Source organism: Molossus molossus, unplaced genomic scaffold (assembly GCF_014108415.1).
Source record: "Molossus molossus isolate mMolMol1 unplaced genomic scaffold, mMolMol1.p scaffold_m16_p_2, whole genome shotgun sequence".
NCBI lineage: Eukaryota > Metazoa > Chordata > Mammalia > Chiroptera > Molossidae > Molossus > Molossus molossus.
In genome coordinates this window covers 10,094,104-10,111,654 of record NW_023425355.1, presented here as the reverse complement: position 1 = coordinate 10,111,654, position 17,551 = coordinate 10,094,104, and the positions used below count along the sequence as shown (strand labels likewise).

The 17,551-nt window shown below is 36.9% G+C and overlaps 1 protein-coding gene across 1 annotated transcript in view; it reads left to right on the top strand.

Moving 5' to 3' along the window:
• Positions 1-9,745, top strand: part of LOC118636201 (charged multivesicular body protein 1b-2) — a 42,042-nt gene extending 32,297 nt beyond the window's left edge. The window contains exon 10 of the mRNA XM_036271242.1: positions 9,661-9,745. The gene's annotated coding sequence lies outside the window, so the exon portion shown is untranslated. The remainder of the gene's footprint in view (positions 1-9,660) is intronic.
• Positions 9,746-17,551: the final 7,806 nt, after the last annotated feature.

Below are 17,551 nucleotides of genomic sequence, written 5' to 3'. Positions count from 1 at the left end.
CGGGAAGAGATAAACGAAAGAACTTATATACATATATGTATAACCGATGGACACAGACGAGAGTGTGGTGAAGGTGGGGCTGGGCAGGAGTGGGTAGGAGAGGGACATCTGTAATACTTTCAACAATAAAAAATAAGAAAAAAGTAACACATTCCAGATTATACTATCTTGAGATGTGGACATTAGCACCTTTCATTTACTTTCAGTTTTAGTTCCTTATCTAATTTTCTCCTGATTTTTTTCTAAGTATTTGACTGTATAATTTGGTAGAATATATAAGGTCAAATGCTCTGAAACATTTTACTGCACTTTCACCCTATAGACAATCTGGATATTATTTAAAGAATTCTTAAAGAGAGCCCTTGACAAAAATTATATCCCTGATTCTATTCCCTGATGCCTAAAATTAATCATCTTCCTGTGAACCAACTTAGGTAAGCATTATGGACTTTATTATTTAATCTGGTTAGTTTATCACTGGTCATTACTACAGAGAGGAAACAAGGACAGCATATAGAACAGGTAAATTATGATAAGAGATGATTTGTTTTTATAATTTAGAAAGTTATGGGAATGGAACATCTGGAAAGACTATCTGAACAGAATCTAAGAGTACTGTATCTAAGGGTACTGTATCTAAAGAAAATAACATAATGATTGATAGGATGCCAAAGACAAATAGCCTAATGTTTTATGGATTTACTCAAGTTCATAGATAAAACTCAAGTTTTAAATTGGCTCTAGTGTAGACGGTGGAGGAAAAAAGCCATGGTTCCAGTCTACGGTGATTGATGTGGGTTTCTAGCCCTAGCTCGGATATTAACTTCTAAGTTGGATAATTCTCTTACTCCATTCTGGGTCTTGATTCTCTTTCTGTAAATCTTTTCAGAGTACAATAGGTTTTTATTTAAAATCATAAATACTTTCTGTAATTTTCAGTGAAATGACATGTAATGAAACCTATTTTACTCTAGGCCAGTGATTTTCAACCGGTGTGCCACAAGAATTTTTAAAACATGCAATACCTGACTGTTTAGTCAGGGGCATTGACCTTTTTTCCCTTAGATTGTCAAATTAAAAAAATGACAACAGCCCTGGCCAGTTTGGCTCAGCGGTTAGAGCGTCGGCCTGCGGTCCGGAGAGACCCGGGTTCGGTTCCCGCTAAGGGCACGTACTTCGGTTGCAGTTTGTCCCCGGCCCTGGTTGGTCGTGCGGGTGGCAGCCACTCGATGTGTCCCTTCATGTCGATGTTTCTCACTCTCTCTCCCTTCCTCTCTCTCCCTCCCACTCTATCTATACAAAAAATGGAAAAAAAAAAAAAATTACAACAGCCAACACAACAATAGCCGTCCAGTGTGAATGAATCAAAATTATACCTATATTTTTTTGTCAGAACAGCGGAAATATTTTTTTGGTGTGCCACAGAATTTTAGTAATTAGTTTATATGTGCCATGAGATGAAAAAGGTTTAAAATAGCATTGTATCAATATAATGAAGTGACGTTGAACAAACATTATTTGAGAACATGCTATATATTGGTTGTGTAAATTGAAGTGAGTTGCTGTAGTATGGTACATTCCCTCTATTCTCTGTTTTCTACCATTCTCCTAAAAGAATTCCAAATGACTTATTAAGGTGTTATAGGTCTTAGAATCTTTTGTCTCAGGAGATCTAGAGAACCCCATCACCCTTTTTTTTTTAAAATTAATTAATTTATTTTTGTTACAGATGTTTCTCCTTTTTCCCCCACTGATTCCCCCCTCCCCCTCCCTCCCCACCCTGTCCCCACCTTTGTTGTCCATGTCCATTGTTCATACATAAATGCATATAAGTTCTGCCCCATCACCCGTTTTAAAGAAAAAGAGACTAGAGAAATTTAGATCCACTACATTTGTTGACCATTTACTATGTGTTAAGAATGGTTCTGGGTACTTCGATATACTGTGGTTTATTTAACCCTCAAAAAAATTGTGTAAACTAATGGATTATTGTTATCCTGATGTTTACAGAAAAGGAAATAGATTGAATAAATTGTCAAGGTTTATACAGTTACTAAAAAGCAGAGCTAGGATTTTATTACAACTGTGTCTCACTTCAAATCCAGTGCTCATGGCACTGTACTACATTTGGATTCTAACTGGAATTACAAAACAAGTCTTGTTATGCCTTATCCACATTTTATCCCCACTATATAATTTTCTGATTTTATTACTGAGACAGATATTAATCAATTCTTGACGAGGGTTAGTTCATCTTGAGACAAGCAGGTGTTTAACAGAGTGTTCCAGGCAAGGATTGGTTCTTTTTCCCTGAGCCATCTGAACGATCAGAAAAAAAATGTTACTTTCTTCAATTTAGAAATCACAGCCATTTTCCATAAGTTAACAAATGGAATTAATTTGTTACAAAGTCAGCTAAGTTGTATTCATACTCAAGCTTTTCATTTTCCACACTGGAAAATGCTTCCAAGCAAAAAGATAAATTGGTAAAAATCAATAGACTGAAATTGCAAAAATAAAGTCTTTCCAGCCAACTGGTGATACCATTTATATTCTTGTAAATATACTACTGTCCTACTGTAGTAGCAGGTACAAAGTTTTTGAAAATGCCTTACTACAAATAAATGACTAATGTGCCTGTGGTACTTAATAAGTGTATATTAACCATTGACTCATGAGTTATTTTGTTTGCCAGATAGCTAAAAGCCTTCCAACCTTCAGGTAGAAAAGTCCAAATAGAATGCTGAAGGAAAAAGTCTTTTTATATATCATTTGATCATTAAAATGAAGTTGGGTCCCATGTTGCAAATAAAAGGTCATAAAATGAACTCTGTTTATTTGTTAGAAATCTTACTTAAACTTGATCATGCCAGCATTTGAAATATTTAGTTTTTGCTTTATAAAAAATAATATGAAATTATTGGGAGGAAACTACTTAAAATTTTTGGAAAACAACGTTATCACACAGTGATTTTATGTCACTTCCATAAAGGGGTTTTGGTGCTGAAGTAACGCAATAATTAGCAAGGCCTTTCTATATGGACTTTTAATCATTTCTTCTTTAGATCCAACCAAACATAAAGTGTAAGAACTATTGAGATTAAATGAATGATGTAATGGGAGAGTGATATTACGAAGATGGAAACATAGGTTGTCCCCAACTTTGTGCCCCCTCAGAAGAATAACAAGACACCACTGAGAGAATTCTAGAACACAGGTGTGAGGCTGAAGCACTCCTCCAGCCCTCACCACAGAGACCAAGACAGACTGCATTAGAAGGGTAAGAGAAGTGGCTCTGTGTTGACCACATTACCCATTACCCATGTCAGCACCATGCAGAGAGGTCTCCCCTGAGCCTCTGATTTCTCCAGTAGGAAAAGAGAACCCAGGGGGGGACAGTCAGCCCCTCAAGCATCGTGGGTTGCTATGTGGTGTTGGGAAATCTGTGAAGCTGAGAAGAATGCGTGAAGAAAATGGACCTTGGATGGTGGCTGCTGGAAGAAAAGGTGGGTATTTCAGGTAGCAATAAGGACAAGAGCAGGCTTGGGGATGACTGCGTTTACAGGGGGAGGAATAGGAAATGAGTGAAAAGTCTGCCTGGTACTCTAAGACCAAGCTCTTGAACTTTTTTTTTTTTTTATCCTCACCCGAAGACATTTTTCCATTTTTTGTACAGACAGAGTGGGAGGAAGAGAGAGGAAGAGAGAGAGAGGGAAACATCGATGTGAAAGGGACACATCGAGTGGCTGCCACCCGCACGACCAACCAGGGCCGGGGACAAACTGCAACTGAGGTACATGCCCTTAGCGGGAACGAACCCGGGTCTCTCCAGACCGCAGGCAGACACTCCAACCGCTGAGCCAAACTGGCCAGGGCGAACTTTCTGGTGGCATATACTCTGGTCCCTCTGTGGCTGATGAATTCTTTCTTCATCTATTCTTTCTATTCTAGTCTATCCTCAGCAGCTTTGTTTCTTTATCACTTTATTGAGGTTTTGTTTGATTGTCATCCAGGCAGAGTTTGAGAGAGGCAGGGCCCTTACCATTGATTGGTGAAGGAGCTAATACACAAAACAGATGTCACCTTTTGCTAACTTCTTTATGTGCCTCATAGTTTTGCTTTTACTTGGCATCCTCTAAGGTATATTTATCATATTTGTAACAATCATTATATCAACATTTACTTTAAAGAATTCAGATCAAAGAGCATCTGTTATTTAAAAATCAATCCTATGGTTGCTTATTTAATTCTCATAATGACTTTATGAGATAAGGCTATGCTATTATTTCCATTTTTCAGACAAGGAAACTGGGGCATGGAAATACTAAGTAATTTGCTCAACATTATTAAACAGCTAGTAAAGTGTGGAGTGAAGATTTGTACCCAGGCAATTTTGACTTTACAATCCACATGTTTAACTGCACTGCAGAATATGCTGGATATGTAGCCCCCATAAGAACACATGCATCCAGGCTATGATTTTATTTTATTCTCTTTGGCTTACAGCCATTCCCAGAAATCATTCAGAGACTTTCCCAACATGACTAGACGCTAAAGATGTTATGTATGATTGACAGTTACCCTACCACAATCTTTTTTATCCTAATCTTTGGGGTAGGATCCAGACAGTATTGACCCCTGGAGACTTGAGAGATTTTAGGAGCCATGTTTAATGCATAGATAGTCTTCCCTTTTATGTTCCTTTCTAGTGAGTTGCATTTATAGGATGCCTGAGGCAATGATGCCCTCTCTTTGGCATGTCAGTGCATTGTGCAAAGATATCGGGCATCTGCCAGGTTGTTTGGGCTTCTACCCTAACTAACATCAGAATTTAGATTGTGTATCTCCTTAACGTTGAATAAAGAAGTGGAAGTGATTGAAAAGGCAGTGGTGTACTTTGAAGTTCAAGCATTTATTTTGTTGTTGATCCAAGTAGAAATCTGTATTGTTTTTTTAAAAAAATATGGTTCTTCAATTGCTCTGTTTCTGTGAATTTTTAATACCCATGTGGTTAACTTTAACATTTTTTTATAAGTCCAGAGTGCTAACTACAGATGGTAAATTTAATGATATATAATTGTAACTACAGTTAAAAATTAAAAATAAAAATAAAATTAAGGTTTCAACAATAATGGTTTTATTTGATGCCTTTACAATTGGCAGTTGCCCCTTTCCTTGCTACAGAATATCACTCAAGCTTATGGGAAAGAAGATGAAAGAAACTGAAAAGGGGAAAGAAGGTCATCATACTGTGGGGAACATTTTAAATGAGGGTAAATTCAGACAAACTGAAGCTTTTCAGATTCACACAATTCTTTTGATATTACCTTGTTCTCTGACCTAATCATTTCACTTCTTTTTTTAAAAATAATTTTTTAAATCCTCACCCAAGGATATTTTTCTATTGCTTTTTAGATAGAGTGGAAGGGAGAGAGAGAGAGAGAAATATCGATTTGAGAGAGGCACATCCATTGGTTGCCTCCTGCATGACCCACACCGGGGCTGGGGAATCAAACCTGCAACCTAGGTACATGCCCTTGATTGGGAATTGAACTTGTGACCCCTCAGTTCGAAGGCCAACATTCTAACCGCTGAGCCAAACCGGCTAGAGCTTCTATTTAAATCATTTAAACCATCTTTCATACAACTAGCAACATTTGAATATGGACTATACATAGGATACTAGAATTTCATCAATGTTAAATGTCCTGAATTTGATCATTGTAGTATTGTTTTATGTGATATTGTATTTGTTCTTTGGAAATACACAGTGAGATATTTAGGGGTGAAGAGTTACATTTTTGAAACTTGCCCTCAAATGTTTCAGTAGGAAAACCAAAGAGAGAAAAAATTTAAAAAGCATTTTTTAATCTGAAAAAAGAAAACAACATCAGTGTTTTTCCTTCAACTGAAGCAGCAGGCTGTAGCAACAGCTCACCTTTTCTTGTCCCAGGGCCATGCAGCCGAAAACTAGAACTGGGACTAAACCCTGTGGCTTCTGATTCTGATTCTATTGTTTAAAAGTGTGTGTGATATTATCTAATCTTAAAACATTTTTTTGACTTGCGACGTATGGAAAGTGAATCCTAAAATTGAGGTGAAAATACTGTTGATATATTTTCCTTTAAACTCAAATTTTGTTGACAAAATAATTTAGATGATGGCTTTTCTAAATGTTTCAAGCAAATGAAGTGAATACAGTTTTCTGCTTAAGCTAATTCACAATGCATCTTAACTACTCTCTAGTATAAATGCAATGCCATATGTTGCCTGACACGAACTGTCAAAATATGGTGTGTCTCTTTCAGTGAACTCAGTGAGTCACAACTTATTTATTCTTTCTTTTTCTTTTAAGAGACATTATTACATTCACCCTCACATAGAATGTACTGACTGTTGTTTGAACCATGTCCAAAAAGGGGACATTGAGAATCTCAGACATGGATGGAGTATATATTTAACTTGGGAATGTTTTCCAAATATAATATTTGAAAATCCAATTGAACGCATTACAAATGTACATCACCTTAGTTCTCTGCAAGGAACCTTGGGAGTCAGGAAATGCTACAGATTTATAAAATGCTTGTGGCAGCAAACAACATAAAGTATGTTGACCAATGTTCAGACACACTGTTTAGTCCACAATTTGGTAATAGTGTGGTGTTCATTAGGTTGTTCTGAGTTTGCTTTTGCTTTAAATAGGAACTCAGTCATTTCTTCCTTTGATCATATTAATGTGGTTCTCAGATGCACAAATTGAACCATTTTTCATCAGGCTAGTGAAAAAACGAAATTGATAGAAAAGGAGAAAAAGAAACAACTTGGAAGAGTTCTATTATTCTTGGGCCTCTCTGGATAGCCAAGAACTGGATGTTCAAGAAACTTCAAGACAGCTGGTAACTATATTGAACATTAGAGAGTTTGCTACACTTAAGGTATGCGAATTGAATTTCCTTTGACAATGAGCAGCAAACATAGTAGGTGACCTCCTAAATGAAACTGAAGAATGAGCTCCTGCAAATCAATTGTCATCTCAACGTTGGTGAGCAAGGACACACGTTGTAGGTCTGTGGGGGAAAGGGAGCAGGGTAGACTGACAGCACAAACGGAAGCTGGAGGGACTACATTCAGCTCCTAAGGTGATTGACCTCTGCTACCCCACATGAAAGACAAGAGGCAAACGGGAGATGAAGGAATTAGACAGTAAATCACAGAGCTGGATTATGCAGCACTGCTAGAGGAGGCTTCCAAATGTTTGATAAATGTTGGGTAGTAGATTAAAATGAGACACAGTGAAGTAGAAGGACAGTAATGAAGCCTGTCTAGCATGATGACTGATATTTGCTTGTTTAATTTCATTGATGCATTTACTAGTAGGGAAAAGAAAATGATCTTAATATTGCATATCTTCTCTACTCCTCTCCCTCTGGATAACTGATCATTTGAAAATTATTATTTGCTGGCTATTTCCTATGTGAATTAGTTATCACCACCCCTTGACCTCACCTCCAAAATGTTTAAAAAGGAAGGAAAAGATTCTGTGTGATCTCTGTTTCATTGCAACATGATTTCATGTGCCAAAGAGGAAAACCATGTAACAAGCCCCAGATGCTATTAATGGGACAATTGAACACCCTGTATAAAGTCTAGATAATGTTTAAGGAATTTAAGGTTGTGCTTTAATGGAAAAAGTGAGGAAACTCAAGGTTTGGGATGATTTTCTTCCCTCTCTAATGTTTGGACAGTAGAAAGTACAAATGAAATAATGTGAAAACAGGTGAAGGTGAAAAAGAAAAGCACCAAAGCCCTGGCCGGTTTGGCTCAGCGGTTAGAGCGTCAGCCTGCGGTCCAGAGGGACCCGGGTTTGGTTCCCGCTAAGGGCACGTACCTTGGTTGCAGTTTGCCCCCGGCCCTGGTTGGGTCGTGCGGGTGGCAACCACTCGATGTGTCCCTTTCACGTCGATGTTTCTCTCTCTCTCTTTCCCTCCCACTCTATCTGAACAAAATATCCAAAAAAACAAAACAAACAAACAAACAAAAAAAGCACCAAAAAGTAAAAACCTTTATTTTTTAGTCATTTTCTGCTACTCAGTTTTATCTACTGAAAGTCACAGGCAATTTTCTTCCTGGACATTCTTCCTATTTCTACACTATCGAGAGATACTTTGGTGTGGATGCTGTGCATGCTCTCTCTCAAGGACTTAAAAATGAATAAAAAATGGATAACAATGAATTGAACCATATTTGTGGTTGTACATTATGTTGAACATTAAAAAAAAAGTTACTGACAAAATTAGTTCATTCATATTTTCCCTGAAATTAGAAAAGACAAGAAAATTTTGTTAAGGAAACAAAAGGAAAGGCCATTGACAGGATGAAAAAGTACCTGAGAGGCAAAGGCAGCAAGCAGAGGAACTAAACAACTTTGAGGTTCTATCCAAGTCCTTTAGAGTTAATTTGGTTGAGAGAAAAACACACCAGCCAGGAGACCCTGGTCTCATCTGCTTTGTTGCTCAATGAATGTGTGACCTTGGATAAGTCACTAAACCTTTTTAAAAGGGCCTCAGTTTCTTTATATGTAAAGTGAGAATAATAATATATTTTTATCTTAATTGTGCAAGACCCAAACTATTTATGAACACTTTACTGAAAACTTAAATACATATAAATCTTCAGGTTATGCTTCTGATTATTATTATTTTACCATACTTGAGTAGCTATTAAGGCTGCTTTTGTTAGAGCCAAAGGCTAGGGCTTGCCCTGCACTGAGCCAACAAAAACTAGAATAAGATAGCTAATGTTTAAGTAGTTGACATGTGCCAAGAACTGCACGAAGCCCTTTTGTGTATTTTCATCTAATCCTACAACTTTCTAAAGTAAAAGTGGTTGTCCTCATTTTACAGATAATGAAACAGGTTCAATGATTTGTCCAAGTTCATACAGCTTGCAAGTGGCAAACCTGGGATTTGAACACAGGGCCTGTCCCAGTTACCCCCAAAATTGCTGCTTCCAAATTGAGATGGAGAAATGAGTTTAAAAGAGGCTTTCTGAATGAGGTCCACCATATAAGAGTTGGCCTAAAGAAAATGTTTCCCCTTTGGGAATTCATGCTTTCAAGCATCCCTGTAAGTATTAATGAATGTGATAAAATAATTCATGCTGAGGTACTAATCCTTCCAAGAATGTAGAGAGGACAATGCTTAACTCATACAATGAAGTAATAACCATGGTATTAAAGACCTTGTAGTATTGAACTAAGTGGACAATTGCCCCCTTTGTCTACTTTGACAAATGTTCTTAATTCTTCAGAACATTAATAGCCATGTTTGCTTAGCTTTCTAGGGTGCAGCAAACACACCTGGGCTTAAATCCTTCTCTGGCTCTTACTGTCCTTAGAAGAATATTTAACTTTCTTGAGTTCAGGTCTCCCCATGTGCAAAAAAAAAATAATGATTTTTATTACCTAACAGTCATTTTGAGGATTCAGTGAGACAATGTATTTCAAAGTGCCTGTGTCATACTATTACTCCAAACAGAACAATAATAGCTAGTAGTTATATAGTATGTACTATGTTGCAAACATTGTTATAAGCCCTTATTTACATTAACTTATATAATTATAATTGTAAAGTAGGCACTATTATTGTCCTTATTTTATAGTTGAGGAAACTGAAGCACAGAGTGGTCACTCAACTATGAAGTGGCAAACCAGGATTCTAATAAGCAGAGTGGCTCGCAGATTGCTGCCTACCAGTAAGAATTTTCAAAAGAAGACAGGTCTGTAAAAGAAAAAAAAAAACAAGAACACAACTAAAACTTTGGAATGATGAAAACATTCAGGATTATTTTGACTTCTGAAGGTATTTTTGAAAAAGCAGTGGATACATTTGGAGTATTTATTTAAAAATTAGCAAGAACAACAATAACATTAATGATAGATAACACTTATTCAGCCTTTACTACATACTAGGTCCTGTATTACCTCTCAGTAATTCTGAGTTATAAGTATTCAATAAGCATTACTAAGTACTAATATTTTCTATCATGATTAAGAAGGTCACAATCTAGTAGGAGTAATGCAATATATGCACAAATAATTAGAAAACAATGTACAAAATGCAAAGTGACAAGAAAAATTAGGATAAAGTGATCAGGGAGTTCAGAAGCAAGAGAGGGCAGTTCTGGGGTAGGAATATATGTGCCACTGATAAAGAAGGTTTAAAAGATATAGCCATTTACAAGGAGGAACTTGAAGAGAGGGAATGGGTTGTAAAATGCAGAGCAGGAAGAGAAATCACATTCTAACAGAAGATACAGAGACAGTCAAATGCACAGTATGTTTTTTGAATGACAGGTAATTCATTTTGGTTTTGAAGGAGGCTGTAAGACATGAGCCCAGCAAATTAAAATGAGATCAGATTTGAGGAATGGGGGATTTGAATGTCAGTGTAATAACTTTGAACCTCATTCTGTGGGAAATGAAGAGTAATTGGAGACATAAAAATGATTTGCCATGAATAAAGAGCTCAATATTAGGAAAAATAATCTAACAACAAACGTAGGATGAATTAGAGGGGAAGGGAATAAAGGAAAAGAATCTAGTTAGGCGGCTACATATTGCAAAAGCCAGTTGATACTGACACACACAGAGAAAGAGAGGATTTTTTTCTGTGTCAAGGGACTAAGTCGACATATATTTGTTCAAAATATACTCACTAAATTCCTACTGTGGGCCAGGCACTTGGTGAGATGAACAGAGTCTCTCTACTTGAAGGGGTTTAGTAAATTATAATTTACTAATTGTACCTTTAAAATCTCTTAGAAGCACATTCTATGGGAAAGGAGACTTGATAAACAGAAGTTTACTTTTGTAGGAAACAATTTGAACTGTGCAATCAAAGAAAATAATCACCTCATAGAGATGGACAATAATCAAGCATGCAAATACTCATGAATACACAGCCATAACCTGTACTTAAATCCTATAACCAGTAGATGGCGATTGTAAACTTTCATCTAGACAAAAACAAGTAGCTTTTAACTCCTAGGATAGAAGAAAGGAAGCCAAAGAGGGATAAGAGAGAAGAGAAAATGTGTGAATGGAAGGGCAGGGTTGGCTGGCGGGGAAGGAATGGAGGTTGGTAGAGGGACAGAAACTATGCTAACAGTTCAAAAGTCTCCCTTAGTTCATAGCTGCTTTCCAGCAGTTAACCTTGCAGCTAGCCCTGTTGGGAAGGGGTTGTATTGGCTTCCAGGCAGATATTGAAAAAGAGAATGTTCTTATTCCGTTATCTCCCCGAGTTTAGTAAAGAGAGGAAATGGCTGTGTTTGAAAAGTGCTGCACAGGCATTTGACCTTGGGTAGTGAGAAATGTAACTATTCTGTTCCCTGGGTGCCTCTTTCTTACTAGTTAAATGGAAACTCCTACCAGAGGAAGAGCAAAGTTGAAACAAATAACTTCTAAATATATTACTGGGGGTATTTACTAAGTCTAAACAAAAAGGGAGATTCTAGTCAAGCTGGCCTTTCGAAATCCAGGAGGAGACTGTCTCCAAACGAAGAATTAGTCATGAAAATGCCCAAAGCTGGATATTGGCTGTGGTCTAGTAATGGATAGGGAATTGCAGGACTAAAGATAAGTAAGGGAAGAAAGGAGGTAAAAGACCATCTTGCCTTTTTTGTTTGAGAATCTAAATTCATTCTACTCCTTTTGGTGCAGTCGGAGTATCTTCAGGTAAACATTGGATCTATCTTTGTGAATAGAGATGGGAGGATCAGGAGTTCAGAGATGTTAAGAGAAATTTTTACCCAAATATTCTGTCTTAGCAACTGCAAATTTCTGTAGGTCAGAAGTAGGACATAGGTCTCACCAGGCTAACATCAAGGGCTCTGTTCCTTTCTGGAGAATCTAGGGGAAATTCCACTTCCTTTTCTACTCCAGATTCTAGAGGCCAACTTCATTCCTTGGGTCAGGACCCCTTCTCCCATCTTCAAAGCCAGCAGTATTGTATCTCTGACCATTCTTCCCTAGTCACATCTTCATGTTTTTCCTTTTTATTGAATTTATTGGGGTAATATTGGTAAACAAAATGATACAGGTTTCAGGGGCACAATTCTATCATACAGAATCTGTACACTGTATTGTGTGATCATCACCCCAAGTCAAGTCTCCTTCCATCAGCATTTATCTCCCCTATATGCTCCTCCACTTTCCAACCTCCCCCTCCCACTGGCAATCACTACACTGTTGTCCATGGCCATGAGTTTCTTCTTATTTATTTCTGTTTTTGCTCAATCCCTCCACACTGCCTACCCAGCCCCTTCCTGACAGCTATCTGCATGCTCTCTATCTATGAGTGTGTCTCTGATTGCTTGGTGGATCAGTTTGTTCATTAAATTGTACATATGAGTGTAATCATATGGTACTTGTCTTTCTCTGATTGGCTTATTTTGCTTAGCATAATGCTTTCTAGGTCCCTCCATGCTGCCACAAAGCGTAAGCTTTTCTTATTTTTTTACAGCCGAGTAGTATTCCATTGTGTAAATGTGCCACTGATTTTTTTGATCCACTCATCTACTGATGGACAATTGGGCTTCTTCCAAATCTTGACTGTTGTAAATAATGCTGCAATAATTATATGTTGTGCATATATTCCTTTGAATTAGTGTTTCGGGTTTCTTCAGATAAATTCCTGGAAGTGGAATCATGAGGCCATAAGTCAGTTCCATTTAAAAAATAAACACCTTTTTAAAAATCCTCACCCGGGTATATTTTTCCATTTATCTCCAGACAGAGTGGGAGGGAGGGAGGGGTGAGAGAGAAAGAGAAAGACATTGATGTGAGAGAGACACACGGATTGGCTGCCTCCCTTATGACTCTGACCAGGGTCAGTCTGAGGTACGTGCCCTTGACTGGAATCGAACCCCTGACTCTTTGGTCCACGGGCTGACACTCTACTACTGAACCAAACCGGCTAGGACCCATTTTAAAATTTTTGAGGTAACTCTGTACTGCTTTCCACAGTGGCTGTAACAATCTGCGTTCCTGCAAATAGTGCATGAGGGTTCACTTTTCTTTACATCCTTACCAACAGTTATTTATTTATTGGCAGTAGCCATTCTGACAGGTATGAGATGATATCTCACTGTGGTTTTTATTTGCATTTCTCTGATGATTAGAGACATTGAGCATATTTTCATAATTCTATTGGCCATCTGTATGTCTTCTCTAGAGAACTGTCTATTCAGGTCCTTTTCCCATTTTTTAAATGGATCATTTGAATATTAACCCCTTATCAGATGTGTCATTGGTAAATATGTTCTTTTATCCATTTTGAATAAACTCAAAATGGGTAAAAGACTTAAATGTGACTCATGAATCCATAAAAATCCTAGAAGAAACTGTAGGCAACAAAATCTCAGACATCTCACAAAGCAGAATTTTCGCTAATACATCTTCTGGAGCAAGAGAAACAAAGTAAAAAAATAAACAAATGGGACTATATCAAACTAAAAAGCTTCTGCACAGCAAAAGAAACCATCAACAAAATGAAAAGGGAACCGACTGTATGGGAGAACATATTTGCCAGTGACACATCTGATAAGTAGTTAATTTCTAAAACATATAAAGAACTCATATGGCTCAACAAATGGAAGACAAATAACCCAATTAAAAAATGGGCACAGGACTGAATAGGCACTTCTCCAAAGAGGACATACAGATGACCAATAGACATGAAAAAATGCTCAACGTCACTGTTCATTAGATGCAAATTAAAACTACAATGAGATACCACCTCAAACCTGCCAGAATGTCTACCATCAATAAACCAACAAACAAGTGCTGGCAAGGATGTAGATAAAAGGGACTCTAGTACACTGCTGGTGGAAATGCAGATTGGTACAGCTATTATGGAAAACAGTATGGAATTTACTCAGAAAATTAAAAATGGAACTACTGCTTTTGACCCAGTGATCCCACTTCTAGGAATATATCATGAGAAGCCTGAAACACAAACCAGAAAGAATATATTCACCCCTATGTTTATACCAGTGTTATTTACAATAGCTAAGATCTGCAAATAGCCCAAGTGCCCATCAGTAGATGAGTGGATAAAAAAGCAGTGGTACATTTACACAATGGAATACTATTCAGCTGTAAAAAAGAATGATTACTTACCCTTTGCAATAGCATGGATGGACCTGGAGAACATTATGGTGAGTGAAATAAGCCACTCAGAGAAAGACAAATATCTCATTATCTCACTTATAAGTGGAATATAATGAACATAATAAACTGATGAATAAAATAGATACAGGGGCATAGAGGCATGGAACAGACTGACATATCTCAGATGGGAGATGGGAAGAAATTAACCAAAGAACTTGTATACATATATGCATAGCCAATGGACACAGAAAATAGTGTGGTGAAGGCCTGGGGTGGAACAGGGGCTGAGAAGAAGTGAGTAAAGGGGAGAGAATTGGAGGATATCTGAAATACTATTAACAATAAATGTGTGTGTGTGTGTGTGTGTGTGTGTATGGCCAGTTATAGACTGAAGAAAAGTCCTTGATATGATTTCAGTCTTCTTAAATTTATTGAGACTTGTTTTGTGCCCTAACATATAACATAGTGTATGCTAGAAAAATGTTCCATGTGCACTTGAAAAGAATGTATATTCTGCTGCTCTGGATGAAATACTCTGAAGATATCAATTAAATCCATCTGATCTAGTGCGTCCTTTAAGGCTGCTGTTTCCTTGTTGATTTTCTGTCTGGAAGATCGATCCATTGATGTCAATCAGGTGTCAGTCCCTTACTATGACTATATTACTGTTAATCTCTCCCTTTTGGTTTATAAATATTTGATTTACATATTTAGGTTGCATAAATATGTTGGGTGCATAAATGTTTACAAGGGTTATATCTTCTTGTTAGATTGCTCCCTCTATCATTATGCAGTTTCTTCATTTGTCTCTTACTATAGCCTTTGTTTTAAAGTCTCTTTTGTCAGATATAAGTATTGCTACCCCTGCTTTTTTCTCATTTATATTTGCATGAAATATATTATTCTATTTCTTAACTTTTAGTCTGTGTGTATCTTTTGTTCTGAGTTGGGTTTCATATAGACAGCATATATATGGGTTCTGTTTTCTCATTCATTCATCTATCCAATCTTTTTTGATTCGAGCTTTTAAACCATTTACATTTAAAGTGATTATCGATAGGTATATATTTATTGCCATTTTATTCTTTTAACTGTGTTCCTCTCTTCCTCCTCTTCCTTCTCTTCTTCTTTTTCCTTCTTTCTTCTTTCTTCTTCTCCTTCAAGCAGGCCCTTTAATATTTCCTATAATACTGGTTTGGTGGAAACTCATTTAGCTTTTTCTTGTCTTGGAAGCTCTATATTTCTCCTTTCATTTTAATTGACACATTTGCTGGATAAAGTAGTCTTGGTTTTAGGTTCTTACTTTTCATCACTCTGAATATTTCATGTCAGTCTCTTCTGGCCTGAAATGTTTCTGTTGACAAATCAGCTGACAGTCTTATGGGAGCTCCCTTGTAGGTAACTGTCTTTCTCTTGTGGCTTTTAGGATTCTCTCTTCGTCTTTTAACTTTGCCATTTTAATTATGTGTCTTGGTGTGGAACTCTTTGGGGGACTGGCTCTGGAGCTCAAGCACTTAACTATAATCTACTGCTTCTAAGTTTTTGGCCACCCATGAAGAATTTGATAAAGTTATATAAATATTCCAAATAAACACACATAGCCCATATCAGTTCTGTCATTATTGAGGCACAGTATTTCTTCTATTTAACTTTGAAGCAGAAGATGATCTCAAATCTTATCACTATTACTCATTTTCAGAGCTTGTTAACTTAAAATGACATTGATTTTTTTTTATTTATTTTTTTTATCCTCACCCGAGGATATTTTTCCACTTTTTGTACAGATAGAGTGGGAGGGAGAGAGAGGAAGGGAGAGAGAGAGAGAAACATCGACGTGAAGGGACACATCGAGTGGCTGCCACCCGCACGACCAACCAGGGCCGGGGACAAACTGCAACTGAAGTATGTGCCCTTAGTGGGAACCGAACCCGGGTCTCTCGGGACCGCGGGCCGCCGCTCTAACCGCTGAGCCAAACCGGCCAGGGCTTAAAATGACATTGAAAGTTCCTTTATATTTAGTGGTTTATGTTCCAATTGCTACTTTGGCAACGATTTCCTTTCAGGGTGACGGGAGGTAAGAAAACATTGAAAAACAGTTCTCCGCAGTACAGTTATTCTTGACAATTTCATTTGAATAGACAAAGCTTTAAAGGCAAATGGTGTGTTTTGGTGCCTAATATTAACATCATTACAATTGGAGCTATGTTTGAGGATAGAATAAATGGAATATATAAAGTCTATTCTCAAGAGTAAAGATAATTTTTTTAAGACCTACATTTGATAAGCTTTTCCTGGATACAATGGCTGGCAATTCTGAGTACAATGTGAATGGGATGAGACCTTATGGAACCATACCTAGCTTCCCAGAGATATTGGTGAAGGAGAAATTATACAGAAAATGTTTCCAGTCAAATATTTTTCTTCCATCCATATATAATTAATTATGAAATAAAATTATTATTTTTGACATTAAATTATCTATTAAATAACTATATGTTATTTATTAAAAGTAACCACTGGTTAATCATTTTTAAAAGGCAATAAAATCAATATGATAATATTTCCTTTGTATAGGTCTTTACAGTGGACAAGCACTTTCATTTCATTTTTCTTTGATTTTTCACTACAGATAAAGAAAATGGGATGGAATTTGTCCCTTTTACAAACAAAGAGCTTCAACAATTGTCTAATCTCTTTTAGTCATTACTTACAGAGAAATAAATCTAACCTAGGTTATCTGAATTTAGTCCAGTGCTTGTTCCTAGTTGTTTACAGAGAAGCACATCCGAAGCACAGATGATAAAAAGGCAAAGGCAAAGCAGCGTTGGAGAGAGAGTAGATCACCCTTGAGTTCAGTAATATCTTCATTTATTAAAACAAAACAGGACAAAACTTTAACCTACCCTCTGCCATGAAGAGATTAATGCTTTCCGTTGGTTTTCTTATAAGGTTTTTTACAAACATAGGGAAGGATGGCTGGAGGAGTCTCAGACAGGGAGGTGGTTGACAGGACTAAACCACCAGATCAGAGCATTTACTGGAGGCCAAGGTCAGTTCTTAGAGAAATAATAATGAAAGTGCTATCAGTAGTTAATATTTACTGAATGTCTACTATGTGTCATTATCTTATTTATATACTCTCTAAAACTCAAGGTCATTCTTATTTTTACCTTACTTTATAGACATAAAAGTAGAGACTCAGAAATGTAAGGGACCTGATTAAGCTCACATAGCTAGTAAGTTGAATAGCTGGGTTTTCAAACCCAGGTGTAACTGGTTTTATGGGTAGCTTATTATTTTTGTAGCTCCACATTTAATGTATGCATATATTCTCCTGGGAAAACTAATATATTTACACATAACAATAAGACTCCTTTTCAT